At 45.2% G+C, this 14,198-nt stretch overlaps 1 protein-coding gene across 1 annotated transcript in view; it reads right to left on the bottom strand.

The window, feature by feature from the left end:
• FSTL4 (follistatin like 4) overlaps positions 1-14,198 on the bottom strand; it is a 410,886-nt gene that overhangs the window by 206,247 nt on the left and 190,441 nt on the right. The window lies entirely within an intron of this gene.

Raw genomic sequence — 14,198 nt, 5'->3', positions numbered from 1 at the left:
CTTTTCCTTTACTATATCATGACTTTGGACCGGGCTGTGTACTAGGGGTCTCAAAGATGAACAAGCCATGCCTTTTCTTCTTCTTGACTTTGTCATTCTGTAAGGTGGTGACACGTATGCAGATCAGGCAAAGGGCATGGGAGCCAGGGAGCTAAGTTTGGGAGAAGTAACTTGGAGTGGTAGAGATGATGGAGGGGGTGGTGTGCCAGTCGGCCCTGCAAAGGAGAGAAGAGTTTTCCCAGAAACACAGCAGGCTTGAGCCAGCCGCCCTGTGGGTGGCATTTGCAGGTCTCAGGTAGAAGACTAAATGTGAGTAGGAGTTTTGTACAGCGGTGGGGTCAGGGGGCAAGGTGTGATTTCTGGGAGACTTGGAGAGCCAAGCAGAGAAATTTAGGTACTCTATTGTAGGCACTGGGGAGCCATTGCAGGGAGGAAGTATGGCATAAGAAGAAAGTCATGCTCCAAGTGTTCAGGATGGGGGTGGGGGTAGCTAAGGTAGGGAGACCAGTGGCTGGCCATTTCCTTGGGGGGGAATGTGGTTCTCCAAGACACACGTCCTCAGGGGAGACACCAGCAGCCTTTCCCCACCGCCCAGTCCTTTCTAGCACAATGTTGCAGTTATAGGCAAGAAGGCTGAGCCCCTGGAAATGGCAGCTGCCACATTGCTTGAGTGTCCCCTGCACCCTACAACACCCACAGTGAACTCAGGCAGCAGCACCCAGAGCTCAAACACCAAAGAGGTCAGGGCAGCTGGAAAGGGCACGTTTAAGTAAAAGGCGAAACAGGCATCCATCACCAACATCACACTGCATTCTGGGAGTCTGGAAATGAGATAATCGGCACATGTCACTGAAGGTACAGATGGAAAGTTGGGAATTACACATGGACACCAAAAGACAACTGACATGTGAATACAGATTTTTGTGGCCTCAGAAGACTTTAACTGTTAATTAAATCTCCTTCAAAATACTCAGCAAGACAAAATGGCCCTAGTAATCATGACCAAGCTTTCAGCCCCAGCTCCTACCCATAGGATTAAAATGTCTAAGCAAAGAAGAAAAGGAAGAAAAGAAAAGAAAAAGAAAGAAAGAACAAAAGAGAAAGAAAGAAAGAAAAAAGAAAGAAAGGAAGAAAAGAAAGATCTCCTTTTTCTTGTTTTTGGTTAAGTCTGCTTTTCATCATTATAGATTTAAAGGAAAAAAATCAGTTATTGGCAGATTAACTGCTTGATTCAATAATTCATTTAAATTCCTCCAGCCTTGGCAAGCTAACAAGTATTGACTTTTTCTTGAATCATAATAAACTAGAAGGTCAAATATCTCTGAGCAGTATAAAAGTGCAGATCCTAAGCGAGCAGGAATCTCTTTTATCCACTTTGCTAATTGTCTGCATGTCACCATGAAGGCCCAGTGGCATTCAGCAGCCCCTCTGCACGCTTTCCTGTCAAGGTTGACAGTGGCGGGGAGGGAAGGAGGCGGAAGGCAGGCAGGCGCCTGGCAGGGAGGCTCTGGGCTGGAGGCCCCCCACTCACGGTGTTTATGGTTGCTTTGCCACAGAGCATGTTTGATTAGCGTGATTCTCCTGGGTTGTTGGAAAATGGGTTACCCTAGAAAGTGCTGGCGGCTACTAGAAGAAACTAACAGCTCCGAAAATATCAGCCTTTGTTTCTCTCTCAAGACAGGGCCAGGCCACAGAGCATTGCCGTCGGATCACTGTTTTAATAACCTTCCCATGCAGATAGGATGCAACCCACTAACTGCCCATTTTGAAGAAACAAGAGGCAAAGTCTCTGCACCCTGGGCTGTGAGCCTGCTTCAGGGTATGTGCCCTGGCCCCCACTGCTCTCTCCCTCTGGTTAAACCAGTTCCAAGTCACCCTTGTAGGCATTTCCTCTATGAAGTGCTTGCTACCAGCCCAAGTCCGTGTGTCCCTCTCTGAATCCTCCTACCCCAAAGTGCCTGCCCTGCCCTGCCCTGCTCTGGCCTCAGGGGGCCCCACAGGTGCTGGGCCTTTCTCTTCGTGTGGCCCCAGTATACTCAGGTTTTAAGAAATGCAGAAATGTTCAGAACTGATCTCCTGAAGGCTAATTCAGTGCAGGTAAGAAGCCAGGCTAGGGGCTCAGATGGGGAGGCTGGTGAAGCCTCACATGCGTTGGCTCGGTGCGGGTACATTTTCCCTTGCCTTCTCCAAAGCAGGCAGGAGGGAAGTGGAAGGATGGAGGTATGAGGGGAAGATGGATGTCTGTGGAGATGGGCTTTCTGGAGTAAACAGAACTGGAATCCTGGAGAAGCAGAGTTGGAAGGGGCTTCAGAGTCTACCTCCTCCAGCCCAGGCAGGCAAACCAAAGCCAGTTCATGGGGGGGGGGCTGGGGGAGAAGCTACTTTCCCCGACCCCTCCTTTGAAAGCTGTGTGTCCAGATGGTAGTGAGCACCTCTGAGGCCCAGCATCACACAGGGCAGCGGGCGCCCACGTTTGCTTAGCTTGCTGGGGAGGCTCCCATGGCCTTCCCTGCAGGCTGCACTCCAAGGGTCAATGTTAAGGAAACACTGGTGCCAACCTGTGGCTATTGAAGTTGTCAAGAACACTCAGATTCTCCCTGACATGGAAATTGGCTGTCAGCAAATATTTGATTCCTGATTACTTGCAATTAAGACAAAAGTAGCACGAAGGCCCTGCATATGCCCTTCACAAAGTGCCCACAGAGGGTTGAGAATACCCTGGGTGGGGGAAGGCCCAGAATCTGATCCACAGCCCCAGAGATGCTGACCTAGGGGTGGGCTCCTCATTAAACAAGCCCCTTGTTACCACTTCCTCCTTGTCATTAAAACAATGAATTCCCCACTCCTACTACGATGACGATAAAACAGTAATGGGAAAGGTAACCAAGTGAGACTACCAGCAACTGCCTATAGTATTTATGAGGACAACCACAATGCATGAAAAGTACAATGTGCTTAATTTATAGTCATCAAGAAAGCCATTTACTCAGGTTAAAGACTGATCATCTTGCCAAATAAGTTGCTTTTCAACACAAATTAAATTTACTGAACATGGTCAGAAATGGGAACTGTTACATTAACATTATGGCGGCAGGAGAAACAAGTCTATTGGTACTAGTTGGTGCTAAAGACGCCCTCTGTCATCTGATTAAGGATTCTCAGTAAGAATGCCACAGACCCAGGACTGCCATGAACTGGGAGCATGGATAGGTACAGGTGGTGTAGTTGAGTGGTTGTGGAAGGCAAGCCTGTCTGACCCTGGTGGAGGGCATAAAAGGAGGCTGAGTTCCGAGATGGGCCCCAGAGAGAGTAGGTCTACATCAACCTGGAGCAGGAAGCCCCTCCGTTGTTTCACCACAGCCAGCCACAACCAAGAGCACAGAAAGTTGGGTAATTTTGTTTCCAAACTCTGACTCAGCCTCTGTAACTGCTTCCTGGGCCCAGGGAAAACTCACAAGTGCTCCCTTCTCAGGGATAGTGCCCCAAGTGGCAATGAGGGAAAAGCCACGGACTCTTCCACTCTTGGATGCCAACGGCCTGCTGGCACCTTCTTCCCAACACAGCTTTTCTGTATCTGAGACCTCATCTCCAGCTTGACTACTGATGAGAGCCCCATCTCTGACAAGGCCTTGGGAGCTCCCTGCTCCCATCTCAGCCAGAGGTTCTGCCCAGGCCTCCTCCTGAAGGCTGTCGGTGCCCCCAGTACACGACCTAGCACTCAATTCCACAACCTCACCCCAACTCACTATGAGGCCTCAATGAGGTGATGGCTTGGCTCCGAGGAGGCCACTCACTGGAAAGCCCAAAACTGGCTGAGAAGAGCAGGGCGTGAAGGCAGAAGACCAGAGGCAGTGTGTGCAGCACCAAGAACCTCAAGAACCTCATCCGCCACCTGCCACGAACCCCAGCCCAGCACAGCAGCTGTCTCCAGCTTCTGCAGACAGAGGTATTTGTCCAGCCAAGTGCCTGTCCATGGGCAGATACAGCCCTTTATACATGGCCTTATATACTTCATCCTCCAGGTCTTGACATACCAACACACAGGGGAGCGGCAGCCCTCACCTGGGGTCATGGTTGGGTTTCTTAATGACCCAGAGCTGAGGCTTTGCCTGTGGAAGAGCCACGTGCATATAGCCATGTGCAGATATGTGGGGTGCGCCTCCAGGGATTGGAGGTAACGGTCCCAGTATTCTTCCCTGATTTAAGATAACTTATACTCTCACACGTGGCAAGGTGATCCAGGGACAGAGAGTGCCTATCAGTGTTGACTCTCTCATTGCAGAAACCACCCAAGCGCCTGGTATGCAGCTAGAGAATTCAGGATTGTGTGAGAACCAGGCAGAGGCCCCACACTGCAGTCCCATGCCATGTCTACCCTAAGACAGGGTGGGTGGTAACAACGGGACACTTCCGGAGTGCCTGCTTGCCAGCTTGCCGTCTGTCTATTCATCCAACAAATATTTACCGAGCACTTGCTATGTGCCAGTCCCGATTCCAGGTGCTGGGGATTCAGACAGAATACACCTCTATCCTCAGGGCACTACCATGACAGTGTAGGAAGACACACAAGAGGGTGAACTGGCGAACAAGAAACAAGACAGGTATAGATGGTATTAAATGAGAGGAAGGAAATAACCAGGGTGCTGCAGCGGGCACACTTTACTCTGGTGGTCAGGGAAGCCTCTTTCAGGAGGTGAGATTAGACCTGAGACCTGATGGTGAAGATGGCAGAGACCTGGGGGAAGGAGAGAGTGGAGCACCCTCGGGTGCCCTGGAACCTGGCATGCAGGGCGAGGAGGCCTGGTATAAGAAGAGTCCTGACTCCTGAAGCCCTGCCCCAAGGTAAACGTCAACAGGCAGACTCAGTCTGCAGGGAACTGTGAGGCAGACGCAAAGTTTCACCCTGCCCAACTGTCCCACCTGGAAAGTGGGGTGAGGCCCCGTCACCCCACCACTCAGTCCTCCCAGCTGAAAGAGGTCTATCCTCCTCTTAGGGGCCAGAAAACTCTTGGCACCCCTCAGGGCTGCTGGTGGGAAGAGAGCAGCCCTCTCTGAGCTCTGACCACAGGCCACCTTGGTGAGGGCCTCCATACTCCTAGATGCCCTGGGTGTTGGGGCTGTGTCAGGTCCACGTCCAGCCTGTAATGCCTCATTTATACTCAAGGGTTGGGAAGAGAATCTGTGATTCCTCCCAAGGACATATGTGTGTGAACACCCAGCCAGAGAAGGTCATGTGTAAAGTGACTATTATTTACTGAGGCATGCCCACCAGGCACCATGCTAAACTCTGAGAATCTATGTGCTCATCTGATGCTCCTTTAATCCTCCTCAAAGCTCTCTTAAGTAGACGCACAGGCCCTAGTCAGCACATATTTGTGGCATGAATATATGTCCATTTTACAGATTAGGAAACATGAGTCAAGTGACTTGCCTATGGTTAGACAGCAAGTAGGTGGTAGAGCCTAACTTTGAATCAGTCTCACTCCAAATCCCTCGAACTTGGGATAATCTGCTCAGCTGGCAATATGGTCCCTGCTTCAAGGAACTCATGCCAGGAGGATCTAGATGTCCATAGTGTGAGCTTCTCCAGTGTCAGGATACATCCACACATCAGCAACCCCGGCTGCAGGATGGCTGCTGCTCATCCACCTCATGGACACATAGCTTAGAGGACCAGGTAGCAACTTCTCTAAAGGCTGGAGGTTTACAGGGCTGCAGAAGGAAGTCCTGCTTGGATCTGTGAACATCACAGGCCCAGACCCACTCTTTGTCATGCATGGACACCTGGCCATTAAGCCCCTTGCCTCCCACTATGATGTTTCCAGCTTCATCACCTCCCTGTCTCCACTCCTGCTATTTTGCCTGAAACTGGACAGATGACTGCTGGGCAGATGTGACATATGCTCAGTGACCACAGGTGATTTCAAACTCAACCAGTGAGCACAGCTTGTATGCTGAGGTTCTTGTGCACTTGATGAAAGCAGTTTGACCAGCTCTGAAAGACTTGACCACATTTTCCAGTCCCAAAGCTCAACAGAAACACATGGTTGCCCATTGCTGGAAGGTAATGCAACCTGCCATGCATAATGTTTACAGATCCTAACCTGAGGTCTGACAAATTAACTTCAAAGTCAGAAATGCCTGGAACAAGAATAGAGAAGGAACACCTTTCATCTGTCAGTAGGCCTCTCAATTGTGCCAAAAGAGTTTCTATCTAACCAATTTGTATCAAACGAAAGCACAAATAGGTTTCTACATATTGTCCAATGCCCCAGGGCACGGCTTTTGGAGGTGGTTATTTTTGGTCACAGTTGAAGATCAAACACCAAACACAAGTGCCAAAGCATACTTTTCAAAAACTTAAAAATGTTGACTGTCATGAGAATCTAAAATGAGCATGTGTTAAAGCTGTGTTTGCCTTCTTAATGAGAGAGCCCACCGTGCAGATGCTGGTTCACAGGAGGATTGGAGGAGCCACATGGGCACTGGAGAAAGAAGGCTGGGATGAGATACCTAGGCTAGGCACACAGTAGGTGAGTCACCTGCAGGGTAAGAAAACCATAACCTTTTGGGGTCTCTTTTCCACCAAAAAGAATCACGTGCATTTTTACGGGGAACAAATGTGAAAGTTAACATGTCACTGCAGTCTGGGCCTTTAATCAGTGGTAAATTGTGAGTTGAACAAAGACGTAACCCTTGAGCCTGGATCAGTAAATAATCCTTGGGCAGATCTAGTAAACAAGGTCCCAGGGGGAGGACTTGCTACCCTCTCTTTGCCTTATTCCCAAGTTTTGGATAATTTTCTCAATACCACCAAAATCCCTACACTAACCAACATCACCTGAGGGAGCTGCCAAGGACTCGCATCTCTTTCTTCTGCCTGGGGCATCTTCCTCCAGAGCCCCCAGCCTCACAGAAAGACCCCAGAAAGGGAGGAACGTGAGGCTCCAAGTCGCTTAGCTGAGACTTATTGAGACGAGAGAACTTTCTCCTGGGAAAGGCCCCTGGTAGAGCAGAGGGAGAAGGGGCTGGAGCCAGAGACCATGTTGCTGCGGTGGGAGCTGACAAAGCTGACAGGCAGCTCCTCTTCACTGGGGCGGGGGTGGAGCGGGGGCGGGGGTGGGAGGAGTGCTGCAATAGAACTTCCTACAGTGCTTGTGTTAATCCCACGGGGTCTCAAGTAACACAGTAACACAGTAAAACCTTGGCCTGTGCTCCTTCACAGTTGATAGCTGTGTAAGCCCAGACAAGGTTCCACCATCTTTTCCCTATTAAAAAGCGAGGATAACAATGGTCTGCCCCTTACAGGATTGCTTTGAGGATTACATGAGATAATTCACGTAGAGAGCTTGGCGCTTAGTAAGTGCTCAATTCGGATACTCCCAATTGGTGAAAGGTTGAATAAATAGGACTGGAAAAGAAGTAGCCATTTGGTTTTACTGATTCAAGTGCATGCAAATGTGGGGTAGTTGCTGTCTTCGGGAGGCCAGCCTTAATGGAAAGGTGAACATATTTATGTTGAAAGTATTGAATGATTTTTTAAAAGGCAGATGCAAAATAGCATGCTTCAAAATACCCCAAGGAAATGCTTCCCTTGCCATTTCCCTTGCGCCAGGACTTCCAAGGTGGGGGAGTCTGAAATTGTACATTCTCAGCGCAAAGTGACTGGAACTAACTCACAGCACAAACTGCAGGCTCCACTCAACACCTAAGGGCAGTGTCAGGTAGTCACCAGGGCCGCTGGCCTGCCAGAGGAACCCTGGAGCTCAGTTTCAAAGGCATCCCCCGACCTGGGCCCAATGCCAGCATATCTTGCAAACCTCTCAGGCTCACCTGCTACAGATAGGTCCTCTGGTTTCCCTCCTTCTGGGAGCCCTTTGCACTGTGTGTCATCTTCCCATCTACTTACTGTGTGTGACAACAGTGAAACTACCTGACTCACCATTTCCAGAGATTTCCCCCCAGCCTTCCCAGGTCTCTTCCACCTAAAGGATGCTGCCAGGCTGCTGGCCTGAGGACCCCACTCCTGTGGTTCCTTAGACAGAACAGCAGACCCTGAGGCAGGGCCCCAGCAGCACCTTCACAGCTGCTCAGAACTCTAGGCTGGGCGTCAGGCAGTGTCTGTGGTTTCAGGGCTGGGATCAGGCTCCACTTCAGAGCTCAGCACCGGGCCTGGCACAGAACGGGCTGGGTGGAAGACTGAATGTGATGAAGACACTGCAGAGACCCAAGATTGGCTGGGTAGAGAGCTGAATAATCAATCAATGGTTCTACAGAAACAGACATGGTCACAGATTGAGTGGAAAGAGTGGAGATTGTAGAAAGCCCTTGGTGGGAGAACAGCGACCTGGGATCTACAAGGCGTGGCAAGCCTCAGTTTCCTCATGGGTACGTGAGAGGGCTGCATAGAGATCCCTGAGATCGAAAAAATCATCCCACATCTGTGAATTGAGGATGTACATCAGAGCCTGTGTTTTAACTTGGATGTCTTTTGGTGATAATAAAACTCCACAAACCTTTTTCTTTTCTCTCTATTTGTCTTATCAAGTTATCTCAACCAGCTTTTAAAGGGTTATTTTGGAGACCTTCTTGGGAAGAAAAGCTGCATAAAAATGTCAAGTACAATAGGATTTCTGCCCTTGGGAGAGTTTCTTTTACAAAACGGCTTTGTTTTAGAACACTTCCTCCAAATATATTCCTACCCCTGAGTTCCTTTTCTTTGCCTAAAGCCTCTTCAGCTTGCATCTGTCTTATTCCCTGTCACCAGCCCTCATTTTTCCTTCAGGTACTTAGCTCCTTTGTCACTTTCTCCAGCTCCTCTGGGCTCCTTCCGTCTTGGAGCCAAGGGGACCAGATGTTGCTGCTCTCCACGGTCTGCACCATCTCGCTGATGCGCCACTACGTGGGTTCTTTCCTGCTTTTCTACCAACTAATGATTCAAGGCCGTGACACCCCAGGCTGCCTCCAATTATTTCAAGAATCACTGTGGAGTTACTCTGTGAGCCACCGTGATGCTCCTTGTCACTTTATCCTTGGAGACTTGCCAGCACAGATGGGAAGCTAAATTCTTCCAGGGCCCTTTACCTGCCATACAAGGGCTGCCCTGGTCCGCACCTTGCCTTGGTTGGATCACTTGTCATAGATGTGTCTCACAGTAACAACATGCTTTTCTCCCTCATTCTACTTTTAAAGAAAAAAACAGGGGCTCAATTAAAATATCTAATATTAGCACAAAAAACTACCATTTTCTTATCAGGAGCATTTCAATTTCTCCTCTCAAGGATCTGCCCTTGTCTCTCAATGGGATTATCAGCCATAAAAACATGCACTGGATAATATCAAGACAAAGCTTAGTAACAATATTGGACAATTTGATTTCATCTATTCTCAACTTCAACCCCCTGGCTCAACTGAGCCAAGCAGTGGCTGAGGCTTCTGACAGGTGGGCCTGAGGGTTCTGGGAGGCTGGCTATCCTGAACGCATGGGTAGGCTGGTCTGCTGTACCCCTGAGTCCAGGAGAGCATGTGGAGACCAGGGGTCTCCACTGGGGCCTGACAACCTGTCTACTTCTACGAGAAGCTCACAGGCTCAGCAGTTGCCCTATCAGGTACTTTCTGTGAGACCACCACCACCTCAAGGTACTTCAGTGTTGCCTTCAAACAGGCTGTGGAAAACAACCACATACACTGGGAGCTCCAGCCTCTGAAAAAATGACTAGAATTACAGCTACTGCAGGGGAGGGGTGACACCTTAACTAGTGACAACAAAATACCGAAATGCCACGAGAATCAAGCGCAGCACAAAGAGGGTTTTTGAGGGAACTATGATTTTTGAGCCGACAGGAAAATTAGGAGAATTTCAGGAAAGAATTTAAGGAGATAATGTTCACTATTAAGACTTCAAGTCTTCCAAGGTTAAGAAAATCAGGGCAATTTAAGGAGAGAATGGTCACTATTAAGACTCCAGTCTTCCAAGGTCAAGTAGAAGACACATCTCAAAACCTAGAGTGAAAATAGAAATAAAGAAAGTCTTAAAATACAGTAATAATTCCATTTAAAACTTTAAGGACAAAGAAATAGAAGAAAACTCCTTAAATAGCCAATCGCTAAGTGTTTCCAATTAAAATCAGGAGCCAGACAAGGATATTTGTTATCACCATTCTTATTCATAAAGGAAGTATAATAAGACAAGAAAATGAAATAATCATTAACATTTGGAAAAGAAAGACAGCTAACAACGATCTCTTTTTGCTGATTATGTATCTGTATACTTAGAAATCCAAGAGACTCCAGTGAAAAAATATTAAAATTATAACAGAATTATGAAACTAGTTGGACAGATGATAAATATGCCAAAATTAATCATTCCTCTTAACAGCAGCAATAAATAATTAGAAGTGAAAAAGGGAAAAACCGTCTACTCATAATCATGGTAAAAACCATAAAATATTAATAAATTTGACAAGAAAGCCACAAGACTAATATAAAAAAAGACTATAAAACCCTATTGAAGGTCATAAAATAAGATTGGAACATTTCTTATTTGTGGGTAGGAAGACATTCTCATAAATATACAAACTTAATGCGATTATTTTAGACTTAGATAAAATGATCTTAAAAAGTTCATTTGAAGTAATAAGTGCCCCAGATAACCAAGAAAAATAAGAGAAACAATAGCGTAGGGGGATGTGCCTTCCCAGATACTAAAACATTCAAGCCAGAAAACTGCTGTGATAAAATCAATATGAGATCGACCTAGGAATAGGCAAATCGATGACTGCAGATTTGGCAATAAAACAGAAAACAGGATCAAGAAATAAATCCCAGTGTATATGAAAATTAGATGGGTAACAAGAGTTATCACTCCAATGGGAAAATGATAGCTCTCTGATAGGTGATGCTGGGGCAACCTGCTATCCACCTAGAATGAAACAACATTGGAAACCTATTTCACACCACATAAAAAATCAAATTTGAATAACTATAAATGTTTAAATTATTTCTATTAAATAATGAGTAGACAGAAAAGAACACTTATCCTCTCTGTGGATGGCTTAAGCATTATCATACAACAAACGTGGACGAATCCATTCATTTAAAGAAAAAGAACCGTGTCTTTCATTTTGAATTTTCCTGTTTGTCCCTCTCCAATTCTATTCCCTCATTGCCACTCAGAGATAGTCATTAGCCTGAATTTTGTGTTTATCATTATTTTGGTTTCTCTCACCTTTGTATTTCTATGCAGTATGTTGTTTTACATGCGTTTAAACTTCATATAAATGAATCACACTCTATGTACTCATCTGAGACTTTCTTCTTTTGCTCTCACACTATATTTAGTTACACCCATGTCTGCATATAGCGGTGATTCATTCATTTTCCTTATAGTACCCTCACATAAACATGCTATTTATTTAGTTTATATTAGATTGTTTATTTGCCTTTTTCTGTGGTCCTCTTTCTCTCTCTTGTTTCCTTATTTTGAATCAAATACTTCACCCTGATTTTCTTCTTCTGCTCATATAAACATTAAATATCTCTTTTATTCTTCTACTGTTTATCTCAAATTTTAAAATGTATAATTAAGCCAAAGTCTATAATCAACACTTTAACCCTCCTCATGAAGAACCTTAGAACACCTTAGAACCCTTCCTGACCTAACTAGATGACAACACTCTATATTGTGAGTCTATCTCTATTCCTCATAATTCCTTCTTTTTTTTTTTTTTTTTTTTTTGAGACGGAGTCTTGCTCTGTTGCCCAGGCTGGAGTGCAGTGACGCGATCTCGGCTCACTGCAAGCTCTGCCTCCCAGGTTCACGCCATTCTCCTGCCTCAGCCTCTTGAGTAGCTGGGACTATGGGTGCCTGCCACCACACCTGGCTACTATTTTGTACTTTTTTAGTAGAGACAGGATTTCACCGTGTTAGCCAGCATGGTCTGGATCTCCCCACCTTGTGATCCGCCCGCCTCGGCCTCCCACAGTGCTGGGATTACAGGCGTAAGCCACCGCGCCCGGCCCATAATTCCTTCTTATACCTCAAATTCTCTTTGTTATGTTTGTCTAAAATGTCTAGTTTATCCTAATTTTAAAGAGCTATTTATGCTGTGTAATTATTCTTACATTCATGTATTTTTTTTTCTTTCAACTTGATAAACATTTTGTTCCCTTGCCCTCTGGCTTTGTTAAGATGTCACCTGATAGCCTTTTCATTCCTTTGTAGATAATCCATTTTTGATGTTTGGATAATTTTAACATCTTCTCTAGTTTTCTGCAATTTCTCTGTGATGCACACACACATACTTCTTTGCATTTATTCTGCTTATAATTCATCAGGTTTCCTGAAAGTGAGGATTTCTGTCTTTCATCAATTCTTGAACATTCTTACCTATCTTCCATTAAATGGTATCTCTATTCCATTATCTCTCTCTTTCTTTCCCAGGTATTCTAATTAGACATATGCTACAAATTTTCATTCTATCTCTTATCTCTTTCACATTTCTCATCTTTAGTTTTTCTATGTTGCATTCTGTATAATTTTTTCAAACCAATCTTCCAGCTCTTAAGTTACCTCTTCAGCTATTTCTAACCTACTGTTGTTACACTCTTCCACTGAGTTTTGAATTTTGAATTTTCAGAAATTCCTTTTAGCCATTCATAAAGATGATTGGTCATTTGTAAAATCTCTTGATTTTCAATCATATTTTTAATTTTTTAAAAATACTAAATATACATATTTTATATTCGGTATCATTTTGTCATTCATAGATTATGTTGGTTCTTACATAGTACTCTCCTTTTGGTGTTTTGATTTCTTTTTAAAAGGGCTCACATTTTCTAGAAATTAATCTGTGAAAATTTTTGAGATATAGTTTGGATATAGGCTCTTCTTGATTGTGCCAGGCATCCAAGGACTCCACCATTCTGGAGTCCTTGGATTTTTCCAAGGACTAAATTTTATGTTTTCCAAAAGCTAAATTTTATGTTTGAGATTTTTCAGGCTACTCAGGTAGTTTGCATATGAGCTACAAATCCTTATGGCGATCAGCCTATGGTTATAAATTATCAAGGAAATTTCTCTGTCTCTACTCAGTGCCAAGATTTGAGACAGGAACATTTTCTTGCCAGTCCTTGGGACTGGGTGGATTCCTCTTTCTTGTTCACCCTTACACTGCAGATACAGCCCTTGAGGGGCCCAGGTGTATATATATAGGGGACGGGGAGTGGGAACATTCCACATATGCCCACCTTGGAAGGACCCTGGGATTTGTCTGGGTACCCTGAGTCATGGAGGGTATGTAAACCAAAACCAATGTTCACCTAGTTTGGCAAAAGCCTTCAAGGTAAAGTCAGTCTCACAGCTATCTTACCTCTCTGGATTCCTGATTTCACTTGTATTTTTAGCCTCTAGGTAGTCCTTATTTTCTTACCAAGTATACCAATGTTTAAAAGGATTTTAAAAATATTTATCTGCCATATTGCCAGAGGCAGAAGTCAGATTATGACTTTTAAAAATAGAATGCAACAATTAAAGAAACACTTCGAGGTAAATACAGGGGTATTATTTTCAACACAGTACCATTTAGCCCTTTGGAGAAGAGACAAGAACAGCTCCTGTTGCAGAAGAACCCCAGGAGCCTGGGTTATTGCCAGACAGCCTATTTTCATTTTCCTGAGCCCACCTGCATGTTAAAAGCAAGTTTAAACTTTCCTACCACCAGGAATTTAAACAATATAAAGAGAAGTATATTAATGGGGTACAATGGAGGAAAAAAATGGACACATTTGTTACCAATAACCTTTGCACCTCTCTTTCACCTCCAAACCCAACGTAGAAGCCCTTAGCATCAGTACTTTCTTTCTTCAATATGTAGATGTGGCTGGCTACAAATACAAGGTCAGCGACTAGTTCCTTTTGAGCCACTTCTGACAGAAGAAATCAAAAGATTGAGTTGAGTTTGAAGTATCTTCTGAGCAGGCAATGCCTTGCTTTAGGCAGGCCCACCACAGTGTGGGTCTCGACCTGTAATATCATCTGGTCTCTCATCTATGTTAGTCAGGACAAGCCTGTTTGACTGGTCCTGCTCTCCTGAGATAGTAGCATCTGAAAGTGAAGGCTTTATCCTCTACTGTTGTTGATGTATTTCCACCTAAAGCTTGGACAAAAGTCATTCTAAGTATTGGCTCAGTCTTACTTA

The sequence above is a fragment of the Piliocolobus tephrosceles genome, chromosome 4, assembly GCF_002776525.5.
Source record: "Piliocolobus tephrosceles isolate RC106 chromosome 4, ASM277652v3, whole genome shotgun sequence".
Classification (NCBI taxonomy): Eukaryota; Metazoa; Chordata; class Mammalia; order Primates; family Cercopithecidae; genus Piliocolobus; species Piliocolobus tephrosceles.
Note: the sequence above shows the minus strand (reverse complement) of the source record. Positions and strands in the feature narration are given on the sequence as shown.